The 15,778-nt window shown below is 65.9% G+C and overlaps 1 long non-coding RNA gene across 1 annotated transcript; it reads left to right on the forward strand.

Moving 5' to 3' along the window:
* Window positions 1–8,047: 8,047 nt before the first annotated feature.
* On the forward strand, window positions 8,048–12,849 carry LOC125754152 (uncharacterized). The gene is made up of 3 exons (XR_007407653.1): window positions 8,048–8,289; window positions 10,102–10,238; window positions 12,313–12,849. It is a non-coding gene; the product is annotated as an uncharacterized LOC125754152 (long non-coding RNA).
* The last annotated feature ends 2,929 nt before the right edge of the window (window positions 12,850–15,778 follow it).

Here is a 15,778-nt window from a genome sequence, read left to right on the forward strand (position 1 = left end):
AGGGCCGCTGTACGGTCACCGTGTTGTTCATCTTCAGCCCAACAGGGGACCAGGCCCGGGGCTCAGCCAGGATGGGGAGCACGACGGCCTGCCCCCCGCTGTGTGTTTGCCCTGAGCCCTGCACCCCCACGGAGGGGCCCAGCTGTCACGGAGCAGCATTGGGGAAGGATCCCTGTGTCTCTGATTTGGGGACAATCCCGGCTTCCTGTCATTTTATTATATTCAGGACACATAATTAATTTTCTCCCTTTCAGAGATTCCAGAGAACTTTACAAATCAGAAAAATGCTTGCAAGCCCTGCGGGGCCAATCTGGCTGGCAGGGACACTGGCCAGCAGCCCCTGCACACACTCACACTCTCCCACACACTGCCGCACTTGTGCTACACACGTGTACACACGTAGTAACGTCCGCACGCCCCCTCCGCCACCCCGTCCTGTGTGGCCCGCCCTGCCTAGCCACCCCGTGTGTCCCCAACCCTGGGACACCATTTGTCACCTCCATTCCCGGCCACCTGGCATCGCTGCAGGCCTCCTGGCCGGTGGGACACAATTTACCACGTGCCCTCAGCTACACCCCGTGTTTACACGCCGGCCACCGTTCACTACCGGAGGCTGCTGCACGTGCTTCCTGCTGGGAAGACCTGCGGCCCCGAGGCCGGTTAGGACAAGGCCGGCCAACGTAGGCACCCTCAGCCGACGGGCCTGGCAGGCTGGGTCCCCAGGCTGCGGGAAGGTCCCCGGGCTGGGGCTGGTCGCCTGCAGGGTGGGGTCCTGGCTTTGTGGGGCCGGAAGGACCGGCAGGGGCACGGCAGGCAGGCCCGGGCTCAAGGCAGCCCAGACCCCGTCCGCCGAGGGACGAGGGCGCCCGGAGGGAGATGCTGGACGGCCTGAGCGGGAGGGCCGCACCCAGGGAGCAGGGCTGGGGGGGGGGCGAGGCTGAGCCCAAACCAGCAAGATGGTCAGAGGCAAGAAGAGGGGCGGGGTGGGGGGGCGCGGTTTGCTCCAGGCCCCTGCCCAGCCGGAGAAGGAGCGTCCACCGGCCAAGTCCCTGGCCCGCTGCGTGCGCGGCCCAGAGCTGACCCTAACAGCCCCGGGACAGGGGCAGCGGCCACGTGGGGCTCGCGGGGGAACCTGCACGTGTTCTCGTATCTGGAGCGCAGGCAGCAGACTGGGGGGGGCTCCCCTGAAAGGACCGGAGCCAGGGAGCCCGGGCAGGCCCCTGCAGGACACCCCCAGCGTCCCGGCTGCCCTGCCCCTGTGCCCAGGTCCCCGCCGTCGGACACCACCCGCCACCGCCTGACACCAGCGATCCCGAGCCGCCGGCAGCGGCTTCTCCAGGGGTCCTGGGTTCAAGCCCATTTTCCTCAGGGGCGCGCCCGTCTCTGACTTGTCCCTCTCCTGAGCGCCAGGTGGGCCACGGGGACAGCAGACAGCGGGCTCGTGGGGGGCGGTGATGTCACTGTCCCTGCCCCACGCCCTTTCGCCCTGCCCGAGGGCGTCCTCGGTTCACAGGGTGCTCAGCCTGTCTGAACTCCGGGAGCAAAGTCCCACGGTGCTGGTGGGGGTGGCGGGGTGGGGGGTGTGACCAGGACACGGCTCTGTGGCCGAGGAGGCACCGCGTGGGGGTGTGGTCCGCGCACCTGCCAACAGCCGGTCCCCCTCGCAGCCTCCCTGCTCGCTGGGCTTCCTGGGATCGCCTGCACATAAACCACCCCCACCCGATCCCTTGCCTCAGGGCTGCCTTGGGGCGGGGAGAACCCCAAGTGGGAGGACTTGACTTCACTCCCAGCAGGTGCAGGAGAGCGGGGCAGGGGCCCCACGCCCAGGCCCTTCCTCTCCTCCCCTCGCTAGCTGGGGGAGCCCAGGCCGGGGAGCCGGGCAGCAGGGGAGCGAGGGTCGGCTCAGAGCAGCTTCCAGAAGGTGGGGCTGGGAGGGCGATGGGGTCCGCTCGGCCGCAGCCTCGTGCTCACGTCTGCTCTGCGGTAGCAAAGGCTCCAGGCGCTGTGAGGCCGTCCTCCGCGGCCCCCCCTCAGAGCCCGTGAAGCCCCCACGTCATCTAGCAGATTAGGTTGGGAGGAAGCGCCGCTGCAGCCCTTGGGGGATTCCATGGGGGAAGAGGTGTGGAATCTACTAGAACACAGCTGGGAGTGCTGTTCCTCGCCTGCAGCTACGACCTCGTGGGACCATCCAGCAGCTTCGTGGGGATCCACCTTCGGGAAACCCCGCATCTTCAGGTACAAGTTTAAATAAAACACAAGTGGCTGAAGAACTTTCTTTGCATAATAAATTCCCCAAAGGATTCCCTGAACCGCTTCTGCTCTCGCTGGGGGCGGGGGGGGCCCTTCCCGGAAATAGGTCAGGGGCAACCAGGGGCCAAGCACGAGGAGAGGACGGGGCCAGCGGATGCCCTCGGGCCAAGCACGAGGTGCTGACATCCATGGATCCATCGAGGGGACTCCGCCGAGGCCAGGGCGACACAGCACCGCCAGGCAGAGCAGGCCCCCCCCCCCCGCCGCAGCCTCTGCGGGGCGCAAGCAGGAGCGGCCCCCTAGCGCCCCGGGGCTTCGGGGGCTGAGCCCGACCTGCCCACTGTGGTCCTCCTCGAAAAATGGGGGAGCCTCAAGGTGCCACCCCCGCTCCCCCCACGGCACCAGAGGGCAGGGAAGATCGCATAGGGGGGGGGGGTATTGCTATGTAAGCTGTAACATCTACGTGAACGCATCCGGGGCCTGGGGTGGCCTCACAAAGCACAGCGGGTGTTGGGGCGTCCCCGTCCTGGAGGCTGGCATGGGGGTCCAGGCCTGGGCAGGGCGGCTCCCCCCAAGGCCGCTCTCTGTCCTGTCCATGTGTCCTCCCGTGCTCCCCTGTGACCGTGTCTGGGTCCTTGCCCCCACCCTCACCACCTGACTCCCGCCCCGTCCCCGTCCCCGTCCCCGTGTGAAGGCCCCATCCCCAAATCCACCCCGTCCTCGGGGGTCAGGGCTTCCGTGTGGGAATCTGGGAAAGACGCAGAGCCCGTGCCAACACCAAGGAATGGGGGAGGGGACTTCAGGAGGACAGCTTCTGGACACTTCCTCTCGTGTGGCCCTTAAAGTTGTGTCGGATCTTGTTTTACGGGAAGGGGGAGGGAAATCGAGATGCACCCCGGGGCTGAGCACAGGAGACACCCCACCAGGCCGCCTGCTCAGCAGCTCTGCCCCGCGCCCCTCGGGGTGCAGTCACCGTGGGTGCCGAGCCCCTGCTGCCTGTTGGCTGGGGGTTTGTGTCCGGCGGCCCGTGGGCTGTGGGCGGGTCAGTGCCTCACCCCTGCCAGGGGTCCCGGCCATGGGGGTCTCCCCCAGGGAGTCCGGTCTCTGTTTCCAGAGCTGTCCCTTCTGCAATAGCTTAAAAAATAAATGAATGTGAGGGGCGCCTGGGGGGCACATTTGGCTCAGGGCGTGACCCCGGGGTCCCGGGATGGAGCCCCACATCGGGCTCCCTGCAGGGAGCCTGCTTCTCCTCTGCCTGTGTCTCTGCCTCTCTCTCTGCGTCTCATGAATAAATAAATAAAGCCTTTTAAAAAAAATGAATGTGAATGCGAATGAGCCAGCATACGGACGGAAGACGGGGCGAGGACAGGCCCTGCCCGCGGGGACCAGCGTGGCTGGAGCCCAGGTGGGCTGAAGGGCAGCCAGGAGGACGATCGTGCAGAGCACTGCGGTGGCAGGTCTGGGGGGCACTCGGCACCCGGCATCCTCCTGACCCTCCTCCCCCCACCCCCAGACCTGCTCCTTCCACACACAGCTGAGAAGGGCTCCCAGTCCCACTCTGCAGAGACGTGGGGCCAGAGGGGGTGAGGGGCTGTGTGTGTGCTGCATTTCCAGAAAGTTCTTCCCAAGTGTGGAGCGATATGTGAACCTGGAGATTCACTGTGGTTCTATCAGTTTTCTCATTGATTAGCAAGGAGTCGGGGGCTGATGTTGAAGGTGCTCAGCTCCCGCAGAAGCTACTGGGCCCACCCCCTCTGCCCGCGCTGTGCCCGCCACCAACCCGAGACACGGCCTGAGTCAAATCAGCCTGGGGGTGGCACAAAATGTCCTTCTCAGCATAGCCATCCCATAGAGGGGCGGCACAGGCCGAGGTCTCCAGGCCCGGACCTCACTGTGGTCAGGGGCATGGCGCTGGGGAACAGCCCAGGGTGGCCCAGGGCGGCCCAGTGTGGCCTAGAGTGACCCAATGTGACTCACAGTGACCCACGGTGGTCTAGAGTAACCCAATGTGCCCCAGGGTGCCCCAGGGTGGCTCAGTGTGGTCTAGAGTAGCCCAATGTGACCCAATGTGACCCAGGGTGGCTCAGTGTGGTCTAGAGTAGCCCAAGGTAGCCTAGGGTGGCTCAGTGTGGTCTAGAGTAGCCCAATGTGACCCAGGGTGGCCCAACGTGGCCCAGCATGGTCTAAAGTAGCCCAATGTGGCCCGTGGTAGCCCTGGCTCAGAGTTCATCTCTCCTGCCGGCTTGGGGCAGCATCAATGCATGCCTTGACCTTGGGCCTGGTGGGTGTCCTGGGGCCCCCTCCAGCCCACTGAGGTGAAGGGGCACCCGTGGGCACTGGTGTTGGCCCCCACCAATGTCCAGCGCCACACCAAGCTCTTCCCAGCATCTTCGTCTCATTCACCCCCAAGGGCCCTCACTGTCATTGCCACTTTATGCAGGAAGAAACGGGGTTCAGAGCTCCTGGTATGCAGCAGGGGGCACAGCCAGGCTCCACACCCACGGCGTCTAGAGTGGCCCGGGGGCCACTGTCTGCTTCCAGGCTTTGCCACCTGTGTGTCAGAAACCCTGCATCGGGGGACACGCTGGATGGTGCAGGACCAGCTCGTTCTCTGAGACCAGACTGAGTGTGGAAGCGCTGACCAAGAGCGTCAGGCCCGCTCAGATGACACCCGTCCACCATTCCGCTCACCGGGCTCCAGACGTGGCTCGGCCACCGACGGGTGGTGTGACCCCAACATGGCTTCCCCCCCGAGGTCCCCCCACTTCCTGGAGAGGTCTCGGCCCCCTCCAGCCCTGTCCCGACCAGACCGGGCCAGCGGGAGCCCGTCAGAGGTGGGGGAGCGGCTGTCAGCAAGGAGCGCCCCCCCCCCCCCGCCCCGGGCTGCAGCCTGCGAGCATCTGGGACTGCCGCTTCTGGGGTTCCTGGCGGGATCCGAGCCCCCCGAGGCAGGTTCCCACCGTGCCCCCTCACATGCTGGGCAGCCGGCTTCCCACCACAATCCTCTTCATCAAAAGTGCGCCGAGGGCCCTTGGGGGGACAGGACTGGGCCAAACGGGCCCCCACGGTGTCCTCTCGAAGTGCCACATGTGGCGACAGGAACAAGGATGAAGACCCTCCACGTTGTGGACACACAGGATCACCACGTGGAGACGCGGCCTGGCCAACCCTGCTGGGGACAAGCGGAGGACTCGGCCCGAGACCACCCCCTGCTCCCTCTCCCTGCACCGAACAGTGTCCGGCAACCGTGCTGGACCCGGGGGGGGGGGACTCTTCCCAGGCAGAGCCCACACCCCGGGTGCTCCAGGCCACCATCCCCTGCCCCCATCACCCTGGGGCCAGGAGCCAGACGGCCAGGGACAGCCCCGTGCCCCTCCAGCCCGCCCAAGTTAGGCAAATGGGCTGCCCCTGCCCAGCCCTTCCTTCCCGTGGAAACCACAGTGAGGCTCCCGCCCCCGCTCGCCGGCCCGCTGCTTCCCCGCGAGGGCATGTGCTGCGCCCCAAACTTCAGTGACCGGTCATCTCCTGATCTGCTGACCTCACCACGCAGGCAACAAATAAAAGCTAGATTTTATCTTATTTATTTTATTTTATTTTTTAAGATTTTATTTATTTATTTGACAGAGAGAGAGAGAACATGAGCAGGGGAGGCAGAGGGAGAAGCAGGCTTCCCTTCCCACGGAGCAGGGAGCCAGACGCAGGATTCAATCCCAGGATCCTGAGATCACGACCTGAGTGGAAGGCAGATGCTTCACTGGCCGAGCCATCCCCGCCCCCTGTACCCCAAAAGGAAGATTTAAAAACCCTGTGTGCACAGGGCCGGCCCGACAATTCCCGCGTCCTGGGAGCTCGAGGTCAGGGCTCCAGGCTCCTCGTCCCTGGCATGCGGCCCGCACTGTGTCCATGGGACCTGGGCCTGCGCCCTCACTGGCTCCCCCACCTCGGGGCCTACGGCCCACGTCCCGTCCTCATGGGGCAGCCTCCATCCCCCCCACTCGCTGGCCTCGGGAGCAGGGCCCGTGAGGGGTCAGCTTCAGGCGTCCACAGAGACGGGCTGCCAGGGGGCAGGGGGGCTTCCTAAATACCCCCTGGGTCTGCCCCCGCCCCGGAGCCGCTGAGTGCCCCAGATCCCGCGAGGGGGACGCCTGCCTCAGGACGGACCCCGGGACCAGGGAGGCAGCAGCGTCACCTGGGCCAGCCTGGCCACCTGGGCTCGCTGCTGGAGCCTCGGGCTGGCCCGGGGTCCCGTCCGTCCCGTCCCATCCCTCCGTCCGGTGTGGCGTCGCCCCTCTGCCTACGTTCCAGCTAGTGTGGCCGGTCGGCTGCCGCAGCCCCGGGCAGCCTTAGCCCCGCGCTCCCTCGGTCCGTGCCGCCCTGGACCCAGCGGCCTGCGGCCCCCCGGCGTCCTCACCTGCCATCCTGTCCTGCCCCCTCCTCCCCTGCTGCCATGTTCTCAGCACCCCTAATCCCCAGAGCTCCGTCCTCCCGAGCGCCCGGGCTCCCTGCCCATGCTGGAAGCCGGCGCCTGTGTCTCCAGACTCCGTGTCGCTCACACGGCGCTCCTGCGTCCATGCACCCGGTTCAGGGGCACCCTCGGGGCTCCCCGGGGTCGGAGGACTCGGCCCCCCTCCGCCTCCCCCGGCCCCAGCTGGCTGGCTCCCCACTGCATGGCCCGGGGACCATCTCCCAGAATGTGCCAGAACAGGAAGGCAGCAGTGACAGAGGGAAGGGGTGAGAGACCCCAGCGTCTGCTTGCCTGGGCGAGGCCACTCCAGGGGGACACGGGGCCTCCCCAGGGGCAGGACAAGAGGGCAGACCTGGGGTACCCGGGGGGGCTCGCAGTTAAGCGTTGATTCTTGGTTTCGGCTCAGGTCACGATCTCAGGGTCATGGGATTGAGCCCCGTGTCGGGCTCTGTGCTCAGCGAGGAGTCGGCTTGGGATTCTCAGTCTCCCTCTGCCGCTCCCCCCACCGCAGTGCACACACGTGCTCTCGCTCTCCTCTCTCGCTCTCTCTAAAGAAAAACAGAAGAGCAGGCCCAGAGGTTCCCCTTCCTAGGGGTTTTCCACAATCCTCAAGAGCAAAGAGCCGTGGCCTCAGGCAGGAGGGGTTGAGGTTCTTAGCTGGGGTCATGATGGGTCACAAAGATGCCCCCGGGGACCCCTGACCCCAGCGCAGGCAGGACCACCCCACTCCACAAACCCGAAGGCATGGCCCTGGACGCCAGCCGACGGGGACGGGACTTTGCCCTGTTGGTGTCCCCGGGGACGTCCCGGCCAGACACAGCTCGCAGGGAGCCAGCGTGTGCAGCGGCTTCGGTTTCCATGTGCAGATGTGACCTCAAAATGCTGGCAGCTCCCTTTCTGGTCTGAGTCCCCAGGACCTGCACCTGGGGCCCCAGGAGGAACGGGAAGTGGATGACCCCAAGTGGAAGCCACACCCCAGCTCCGAGCTGCAGGATAATCCCCCAGGAGGGGGAAGAGCTTGTAGCGCCCCTCGGAGCAGAGGCATTGCCTCCCCCGGAACCCCGGCCCCATAGCCTTCCTGGGGCCGCAGGTTCTGGGTTTGGCCCTGGACTGGGGCTCCCGCGGGTGGCAAGGCTGGGAGGCCGCGCAGCCAGACCCCTCACGGTCCGTCACCAGCGCAGCGATGTGGGCCAGGTCGCCCGGCACCCGGCAGGCACAATGCCCCTCTGCTGCCCCCTGCTCCTTCTCCGTCCTCCCCCAGGGGCGGCTACGTGGGCGCTGACGTTTACCACACTCTTACGCGGTGGGGTATTTGTCCTCGTGGGTGAAGTGCAGGGCACCGCGTGGAACAGAGTGTGCCGTTCTGCTGGACTTTGAACCCACGCGCCTTTTGAGGCCTGTGGCTCTTTCGGTTGGGTTTTCGATCACATAATCCAGTAGGTTGGCCAGTGTCCCCTGGCCCCTGCCTGGGTACAGTCTGCGCCGAACCTCAGCGCGGGGACCTCATCTGGAAACGGGGTCTTGGCAGGTGCAAGCAAGTTAAGAGGGGGCCTGGAAGGCAGGCCGTGCCGCCGGTAAGCAGACCCTCCGGGACCAGCCAGGGAGGTGCGCTGGCCTTACTACGGGGGCGACTCCCCCTCCCAGGGAGGCTCAACTGCACCAGCTAGCTGCAGGGGGGTGGCTGAGGGGTGGGAGGTGGGGGGACAGCCTGGCCCGGCACCGCCCTCTGGGGCCTCCCCCGTGGCTCTAGCAGAAGCAGGGCTGAGCCCGACTGCAGCCTGTGTGGTGGTGCAGGTGGTGCCGGAGGCTGTGGGCTCCAGGGACTCGAAGTGCAGGCCACAGCGTCAGGTGCCCACAGCCCCTGGGCGACAGTGACCGTGCGCCCGATTGGCCAAGGAGGTGGACTCAGGTGCCCCTTACCTGGAGGGAGAACGAGAAAGGCCAGGGGGCAAGATGATGGACAATCAGAAGCTAAGGAACAGCAAAGAGGAGGGAGGCGGGGCAGGGAAGCCACGGGTGCTCGAGGGGTGCGGGGGGAGGAACAGGGCCGCGTGTGGGGGCTCCCACCCACCTCCCCGGACGTGCCCTCTCCTGTAGCGAGCCTGCCCCCCGCCAGAAGCCCCGCGGGGTCCTCGCCAGCTGAGAACCCAGCCCTGATCCTCGCCGCTCAGACCCCGTGTCCCCATCTGTAAAATTGGGGGATTTTGCCTCCGAGCCACCATGCCAGTCAGGCCGGGCGCCCCTGAGAAGCGTTTACGGGGAGCCCATGGCCACCTTTACAAGCCGGGAAGTAGTGACTCGAACGGAAACTGCTCGTTCACCACCGGCCAAGCCAGCAGAGCCCGGCCTTCGGCAGAACCGTCTGGGTTTGTCCGTCTGCTACGGCCCGGACAGAGCCGCCAGCCCTCCGTGTGCTGATAGCAGACCCCCAGGAGCCGGGCCCCACGGCGGGGGGCGCGGGGGACAGGAGGCCGCCTGGGCCTATCGTCCCGGGGTCTGGATGCCTTTCTAATTCAGGGCTTTCCTTAAATGGTCAAACGCGGCCTGATGGCCATGGGCCCGTCATCAGCCCTGTGTTCGATCTCCCGCCACGTCCCGCTGTCCCCGGGGCACGTCTACAGGTGGGAAGGGCCGCTGTCCCCCAGCCCTGGGCGGCGCACGGCTGCACGACGTGGTCTGGGGCGGAAACCGCTTCCTCTGAGCGCTCAGGGCCTGACCCCAGCCATGCGGGGCCCTGGAGCGCACCAGGCCTGGTGGGGGGCGGTGGGGGGGCGGGACACACATGCTGGCAGCTCCAACAAGTGACCAGACGTGTGCCCGTCACAGCGACCAAGTCACCTCCACGCCCTGGGGCCCTGGGAAAGCAAGCACGTTTCTGAAATCAGGGAAGAGCCTGATTGGAAAGAGCAGGTGATTGATCTCGAGGGTTCGGAGCAGAGCCCGCGCAGGTGCGGCCAGTGTGAGGGGGACGGTCCCCCAGCAGCCCCCGTGGGGCGGCGACAGCGCAGCAGGGGAGGTGCCGACCGACACCGTGGGGCTGGGCCCGCGGAGCACTGGGTGTGGGTCTGCGTGTCCCTGGCCTCAGACGGTGCCGTCCCCCGTCCTGCCCTCAACGACCCTTCTCTCTCAAGTGTCCCCGTGACGGCGCTGTCCGTGCTGGACCTGCACACAGGCCGCCTCCTGGCTCCGGGGGGCGAAGGGCCACATGGAGCCCCCGCCCCAGCTGGCCGTCAGGGGGTCCCGTCTCAGCAGGGCACTCCCTGAGTTATGAGGGGACCAAACGTGGCCTGGACGGGACACCCCGGGTGCCCAGGGGGCTTAACGAACAGGGAAAGTAGGTCCCCTTATTTGTCTTTTTTAATATTTTATTTATTCTTGAGACACAGAGAGAGAGGTGGAGACACAGAGGGAGAAGCAGGCTCCCTGCGGGGGGCCCGACGCGGGACTCGATCCCAGGACCCTGGGGTCACGCCCTGAGCTGAAGGCAGATGCTCCACCACTGAGCCACCCGGGGGCCCCTAAGGTAGGTAGGTCCTTTTATGGGAACTCAGGGGACCCCGATCCTGAGGAAGAGGTCAAGTGCCCCCCATCCGGGTCACCCAAGGCCGGTTCAGAGCATCACCACAGCGGCAGGATCCTGGCTCCGAGGGAGCCCCTAACCCGCCCTGCCCGTCTGCCTCTGCTGCTCCTCCCCGGCACCCCTCCGTCTCTCTCATGGCCCCCGACTCCCACTGGTGACCCATCTCTACCCCTGAAGGGGAGGGTGTAGGCGTCTGGCTTCACATCACCGTGGGACCGGTTGCCCCGCACCCCCCCACCTGTCGCCGTGAGTGTTGGGGGTACTCCTGAGCCTGGAGTTTGAAGCCCGTCTGTCTGCAGTGGTGCCGCCGGCCACCTGCCCCTCATTCGGCCCCTGGCCTGTGCAAGACGAAGGTCCATGGGAATGAGCCGCCCCCACCCCCTGCACATCCGGGTCCCCCGCCCACGTCCCCCCTCCTCTGCCATCCGCCCTCCGATCTGGGGCACGCACGTGGCCAGGGGTGCGGAGAAGAGGGGCTGCATCGGGTGCCCTGGGGCCTCGCTCTACCCTCCCAGAAAGCCCTGGGAGTGCACCTGTGCAGAGCCCCAACCCGTGCCATGCTAACTCTCTTGAGGTGCACCCTCCTTTCTGAAGAGGGCCTCCTGCCCAAGCCCCCGGGAGGAGGCCGCATCAGCGAGCTCGGAGGCACACTCCTGAAACAGGCCATGCCCCATCTGCTGAGTCTGCCCCCAAGCTCACTCCCCCGGCCAGGGCAGCCCGCTGGGTCTTGACCCTTTACTTTCTGGAAGCATCTTCCCAGTGGGGAGGACAGAGAAAGCCGCGTCCGTCATCAAAGTATTAAGAAGGGAGAGGCCTCGGGACTGCCAGGGCTCGGAGGCTGGCCGGGCCTCGAGGGGGTGGACGTCCTTGCAGGTGTCCTCACTCCATCTGCAGTGCCAGGCGCCAGGAACCAAGAGTCAGGGCACCGCGTGCCAAGCGCTGAGCTAGAGGTGGGGGGCGTCCCGGGAGAGCCCAGACACCCGGTGTCCTCCAGGAGCCTCAGCCCAGGAGAGGACACACGGGGGCCTTAGCTCCAAGCACGGGCTCCCGGCTGAGGACTAGGCCACGGCCCGACACCACCCAGCGGGTCTCCACACGGGCCGCCCTGAGCCCCCACCTCGCCTCCCTGGCCCTCGTGCCCAGCCTAGGGCCTGCACGCGGGGGTCCCTCCTGGGACCTGCATCATGGCTGGAAGGAAGGGGGTGCCCGGGGGCTGGAGGCAGGAGCTGGAGAGAACCAGTAAGTGGCTACGTTGTCTGCTGCCCGTGGCACAAGCTCATCTCGGGCACGTCCTTAAACACGTGTGTCCCGGGAGCGCGATGGACACCATCCCAGGGCCCGAAACACAAACTGTTTTATTCCAAGCGGAACCAAGAATGCTTGATGGGCACACACGCCAGGCGCGTGTCCCGAGTCTCCTCCAAGCAGGAAGGGTCCCCGAGCCCCGCCTGGCCCTGGCCCGGCTCTCAGGAGAGGCGTCCCCTCCCAGCGACTCAGCGCCTCTCGTGGGCCATCCTGAATTGGTGGGGAGCGCGTGGGGCAGGGGGTTCTGGCCCCATCCTGTGACCGGGGCCTAGGGCCGCGCTGCTGGGCACACAGGGGCACGCTGGCGAAGGGGGTCTGCAAACAGCACCGTCCCTCAGCCGAGGCGGGTGCTCTCGCGAGCAGGGGAGCGCCCCAGGAAGCGGCCAGCACGCCGAGGCCGTGTGCACCCCCTCCCTGGTGTGGGAGTCCCCCCCTTCTTGCGGGGACCTGAGCAGACCTGAGCGGGACCCCGGCAGAGGCTACGGGGACCCACCGGGGCCGGGTGGCCTGCCTGCCGATGATTCCCCGCGGGCGCCCGGCGGGGACACAGAGCGGGGTTGAGGGGTCCGGGGGGGGCTCCCTGCCTTGCCACCCCGGGGAGACGAGCGGAACCTGCTGAGGCTCCCGTGACGCGCGGAGCCGCGAGGTATTCAGAGCCTTTCCCTGGTGACCCTCCCGCCACAGGCTCAGCAATCGCCAATTTTTCCGTCAGGGCTTCCCAGACACGCGGCGCTGCTGGAAGTGGCCCCGGGCCTGACGTCAGCCGTTGGCTCAGCACGTGGGGCCGCTCGGTGGCGCGTGGCCCCGCGCCCGATGCTCCCGGTGCAGGTCCCCGCGGAGAGTCGGGGTCTGGTGCTCCTTGGCTTGGGGGGCCCAGCTCTGCTTGGAGAGGGAGGGGGTTTGGGACGCCCCATGCCTCGCCGCCCGGCCGGGGGGTCCCCCGCACACGTGCACACAACGCCAGCCTCTGGGCAAGTCCCGAGACCCCCAGCTCTGGGAGGGAGGACTCGGCCCTCCAGACGCCCTGCGGGGGTCCCGCGCTGTCGACACCCCAGCCCTGCGGCTGGCCTCCCTCCTTACACTCCCTTCGCCCTAAAACCCTGTGTCAGTGGCTGCTGGCTGCATGGACGCACCCCTCCTTTCCGTCTACGTCTGGAAGGGAGCCGACGAGGGTGCCCACCTCCAACCTCAGCCTTCCGGGTGTGTCTTGAAGGGCTTTTCCCAAATTAAAAAATAAAGTATAAGCATTTAAGGGTTACTTTGTATTCTTGAGATTTTTTTTTTGAGAGAGAGAGAGAGAAGGGGGAGGGGCAGAGGGAGAAGCAGTCTTCCCGCTAAGCAGGGAGCCCGATGTGGGGCTCGATCCCAGGACCCCAGGTCATGACCTGAGCCGAAACCAAGAGCTGGACGCTTAGCCAGAGGAGCCCCTCGGGTGCCCCAATATTTGACATTTACAACAAGTAACTGCTAACAGCAGATAAACTGAGTTTACTTGTTTTTTTATTCTAAAAGGCACACTTTCCCGGAGCCCTAAGGCTGGTGGGACACTCGGGACAGAGGGGCCCATGGGCCTCGGGGCCGCGGGCAGGAGGGAGGGTGGGGAGGCTGGTCAGGAGGCCTCGGGCCCCCCAGCGGCACCACCAACCACTCCCAGGGGCCGCGGCCACTTGCGTCCACCGAGCCGCTCCCCGCACGCTCGCACCCTGCCCTCTGTATGGGGTCGTCCCATTCCCAGGGTTGAAGAAGGGATTCACGGACCCACTTCACAGCCGGAGACACTGGGGTACAGGCCAGGTTCTTGCAAGGACCCAGGTCCCATGAGCAGTCAGTGGGGGCCGTTCCTCTCCCCTCTCCCGAGTCCCCCCAGCCCACGTCCCCGCAGGCCTCCTCCTACACCCCGGCCCCGGCCCCACCTCCCTTCCCCCTCCACGCCCGGCCTTGCACCCTGAGCTCTGGACTGACCTTCAAAGTGGAGGCAACTGTTTAAATATTAAATGGTCCTTGGAACACCCGGGCTTCCATTAAGACTGAATCAAAAGAGAAAAAGAGGCATTTTAAAGATCGCTGCAGTTCTGAAAAGCCGAATTATTGATGTCTGTGTTCCGGGGCTGCATCCACGTCTTCCTCCTGTTGGCCGCGGGCACCTGGCAGCAGGGCGGCTCCTGGGTGCTCCTCTCGGGGCGCCCTGGCAGGGAGTGAGCGCAGGCAGGGAGGGGACACGCACCAGGCCCGAGGGGCGCCCGGCCGGCCTGCCTGTGACGGGCCTGGGGTCCCGACGTGCGGAGCGACGGCGCCGCCCGGGAGGGCCCAGGGTCCCTGCCACGCGTCCTCGGTCACCCAGGCCAGGAGCGGCCGGGAGCAGCAGGCCAGCGTCCTGCGTGGGGAGGGCCGTGGCCGCTCCGAGCGCCCTCTGTCCTCTGCCGGCCGCAGGCCTCGCGCTTCCTGCACAGAAACAAGAACTTCCTTCGTGAGGGACGTTTTGCTTAGAAAGTCCCCTAAAGGATGTCGGAGGAGGATCCTGCGCCCGGCCCTGCCCGACGGCTTCACCGCCTTCTGTCTCAGGTGCTTAAACAGGCCCAGGTGACGGTGCCGGAGGACGGGCCAGTGCCCCACAGGTGCCCGTCGGCGCCCATCCAGGCCCGGGCTGTGAGCAGCCGCAGGGAGCCATGTGGCTGCCACGTGCCGTGCGTCCCACCGCATGCGAACCAGAGAGAGACGCAAGGACACAGGCCCAGCCGCCAGCTGGGAGGGACACCAGGATGGAGAGGACGCCTCCCCGTCCCACTGGCCGCACCGGGGTCGCAGTCACCGGGAGGCCTGGCTGGAGAGGTGTCCCGGGCCTCGGACCTCATGACACCGGTGCCCTCGGCCTCCAGCGTCTCAGACGCACCCAGCATGTTGCGCCTGGCCATTCCTCGTCCCGTGAGTGACAAGCCCCCTCTGTCTTCCATCTGGCCGCCTCTCCTTCCCTGAGCTCGGGACCCGGGGGCAGGTCACCTGGCACCTCCTAAGGTCCTCTTGTCAGCTCCTCTTCTGTCCCTCCCAGAAGGATGTCCCTTCCCCAGACGGCCCCACCCAGGGTCTCCTGGGACCAGCTTCCAGGGCATCCCTGACCCTCCTGGGCACAGGGCAGCCAATCCCCAGGGCCTCCCAGCCAGAGGGAGGAGGCGTCCAGCCCACAGCCCTGAGTAGACTCTGTCCGGGGTGTGGGCAACCAGGCTACTTCACTGGGCCCCGACTCCACCCTGACCCCCATCGCCCAGCCCAGAGTGGCCAGACGTGACTCTGGGGCTCATCCAGGTCACGGGGCCGGGGCTCCAGGACATGTCCACTGTGACCTAGTCGTGCACTGAGCCAGCCTGTTCACCCTCCCTGTGGCTGTGGCAACAAAGAAGATGCTTCTTTGTCCCCTCTAGGCCTTAAATAACTGGGTGACCCCAGATAGTTTAGGCTTGCTGGTCCAGCTAAGTCCACACCCTGCATATTCCTCCCCTCTACTGGGGTCAGTGGCCCCCCAAACATCCCACCAATACCGCTCCACCGCCGCCAACAACACCTACACCAACACCAACAAATCTACGTCATCAGCACCAGCAGCAACATTTTGCCAACATCGCGGCCACCATTAACCCCACTGCCATTGACACCGCTGCCACCGCCACAGCCCTCAGCTCCGGCAGGGGAAGCCTGGCACGCAGAAGTGCCCAGCATTCATTCTCTCATTTGATACACGGGGTCTCCCTTCATTTGCAAGTCTTCGCGGCCAACAGCTAGCTCTACCACAGAGGCTCCAGACGGGCACCCAGCCCAGGAGCTGTGGGGAGCCCCAGGGAGCCAAGGGCCCAACCACACCCTGGCAAGCAAGAGGATGACAAAGACGCTCCCTCCCTCCCGCTGCCTCGCAGGTTGGAAAGGCATGAGTCAGGAAGGGGTGTGCTGTGCCCTCAGCTGTGTCGCTTCCTAACGCTCCTGCGGTCATGCATTCTTCTGGCCAGCAGCAACCTGAGTGCCATGGCTTATCCCCTGGTGCCCCGGGACCATCCCCACCTGCCACACACACAACATGCATGCAACAGCCCCAAGACACACACGGCACACACACACACACACAAGATATGCACAACTCACACACACCACCCAGCACACACGTGCACACGTGTGCTATGATATTTTGTGCA

The sequence above is a fragment of the Canis lupus genome, chromosome 31 (genome assembly GCF_003254725.2).
Source record: "Canis lupus dingo isolate Sandy chromosome 31, ASM325472v2, whole genome shotgun sequence".
Lineage (NCBI taxonomy): Eukaryota > Metazoa > Chordata > Mammalia > Carnivora > Canidae > Canis > Canis lupus.